This window comes from Triticum aestivum, chromosome 4B, assembly GCF_018294505.1.
Source record: "Triticum aestivum cultivar Chinese Spring chromosome 4B, IWGSC CS RefSeq v2.1, whole genome shotgun sequence".
NCBI classification, from domain to species: domain Eukaryota; kingdom Viridiplantae; phylum Streptophyta; class Magnoliopsida; order Poales; family Poaceae; genus Triticum; species Triticum aestivum.
The window spans coordinates 39,563,717-39,566,567 of NC_057804.1; positions in this window are offsets into that span (position 1 = coordinate 39,563,717).

Sequence of the window (2,851 nt, forward strand, 5' to 3'; positions counted from 1 at the left end):
GTAAAGCAGTGGCATCTATTTTCTTGCTGCGATAAATAAGTTGAGCAGATACGAAAGAGTACCGCCTCTGGTGTGGCGCCGTGTACGCATCTGGTGAGAATTTGACGGTGCTGCGGTAGAGATGGCTGTCGGCGGTGTGGAAGCAGATCTAGGAGGGTAGACGGTGGCAGCGGGGCGCGGTGGACGAGACGGTCGTAGGAGCAGCGCCGGCAAGGTGGACGACAGCGGGGATGAAGCGAGAGGACGGGATGCAAGGATCTCGGTCCGAAGACGTGGATGAGAGAGGTCGATCTCTTGTAATGGACGGTGGCCTCGGGGTATCAGCTCCGGCATGGTGGAGGAGGACGGTGGTGGATGGGGTGGCGGACGGCGGCGGACGGAGGAGGGTGGGTTGGAGAGGGTGTTTTGGCGCCCACGGAGTACGAATGGGGAAAAGGGAGGTAGAGAGGAAGGGGGAACCACGTAGTCAGGGCACGCTTGTCTCAAATGCGAGGAAATTTACAAACTTAGCCCCCATTTCAAATTTCTACTACATCACAACAACATTAGTCGGTTGGGCATAGGACGGTAATCTCGCATACACCTAATATTTGCCGACGAGAGTTTGTTTTTGGCGCTCACCGTGTATGAATATGAATTGGGGAGGGAGTCGATTTCGGCCGAGGGCACACTGTGTTTTGGCGCCCACCGTGTATGAATCCGGGTGAGAGGCGGTTACATCACGTTTGGGTGAAATTACAAACCTACCCCTATCGAAACCTATAGAAATCCAGCAGATAGGCTTTGCGCGGCAGGGATAGGCAGTAGTGATTTCCATCTCGCAGATTTTGGTTTCGCGCGGTTACTGCGACTTTCCCCACTTCATTCAAATTTTGCACAATGCACGTTTACCGTGCCAACTCAATTCGAATCCCATTTGTATTCTACTATTTTTTTCGGGCGGGATCCATTTTCAATTGGAATTACATTCTATATACATCATTTTTTTTACATATATACTTTCAAAAGCACAACACCATTTATACATAAATATGGTTTACAAATGGCATGATCTCAGATTCATAAGGTTGTATCCATCAATTTGGATTTTCAAATATTTGAAACCACTTTATATTGAAATCCAATGTATGCATTCCTCGCTAACTGTCTCCAATTAATGTGTGTTTCATGCGGGTTTTTTAACTTCTCAAACATGTATAATGTGTTTCACACACGCAACATATAGTGTAATCCCGTTTAGACAATAATTGCATATAAACCATGCATTGTGTGTAATTGAAGAATCTATGGATCACCAATACTGATAAACTATAGAACATTACACGTGTGCCCAAATTCAAATGAATATGCATGTTTGATACACCAATTTGCGTTATGATATTATCGATGTCGTGATCTCCAGTTTAAATATTTGAATCCCCTTTAATCCAGATATTCGTCTCATATAGCTATCACTCATGCTTATATAGGACTATCTCTCTAGACCTATACACGTTCATCGTCTCTCAGGCATCTCTCGTGCTACCTGTATGTCGACAATGATCTTTTATCTTCGTAACACACTGACGGTACTCTCTCCATCGACCTTCATCACTCTATCTCTCTCTAAGTATATCTCGCTCCCTGCTATGTGTCTCTAGCTATGATTCTCCATGTGGAATCTATTTCTCTCACACAAACACAAAACTTTGTCTCCCGGGGTCTCATTTCTCTCAACTATTCCCATGTGTGCCACTCGCACACCCCTCATACAGAGATGTCTTTCGCTCCTTAGATATGAGAACATACGACTCTTCCTCTTCAATATCTCTTTCTCACACACAAACACAAACTCTGTCTCCCAGGGTCTCATATTTCTCCATTGTTCTCTTGTATGTCGCTCAAACACACCCTCTCTCCCTAGAGATATCTTGCGTTCCCTCATATGTCTCTCTAGCTATCACTCTCGTTGTGAAATATCTTTCTCTCTCGCAGACACAAAACTCCGTCTCTCTGGATCTCATTTCTCTCTGATATTTGTTTGTATGTGACTCGCATGCACCCTCTCTCTATCTCTCCCACACCCACACACATAACCCGGCCTTCTGATCCACTCGACTCCTATCTCTAGCGCACACTAGCTAGCATCTTTATCTTTCTATTTATCTGTTTCTCCATCAACCTTCTTTCTTGCCCTCACTCTTGATTCCTATCACACACACTACATATGTTTCTCTCTACACGCATGCACTCAAGTGCCCTCTCACATACATATATAACTTCACCCTTTGAACCACCCGACGGTCATCTCCGACACCCAAACTAACGGATGTCTCTCTAGCTAGCATCTCCATCTCTATATCTATATGTAGTTTCTCCATCAACATTTCTTTCTCGCACGGAGTCTTGCTTCCTATCACCCACACTATATATGTCTATCCATACATATGCATTTATAGGTTGATCTCTTTTGCACAATCGTTGTGCCTCACCCCCTCTGCTCGATATAGATGCATGCTCCAGCCCACGCCACTATCTCTTAAAGACAAAAATACATGCTCAATTGTCGGGCCTTCTTCCCTACATTCTCACATGCATGCATATTGTCATACCGATCCGTCTCTCCCATGTCGTTGATCTTAGGACTTATGCCTTCTTTCTTTTATCTCGATCATGCGCACGCGCACACACACACATCCCACGTATACATGTATACCTCTCACACATGCACGTTCAAGGTCTCTATGTGTCCATACGTAGTTAATTACCCTCAATCCTAACGCTACATCGAATCATTCTCCTCTTTTGTGCACATAACTTCCGCCTGGATGGGCAAAACACACACTCACACTTAACAATTTCCTTCTTGCTA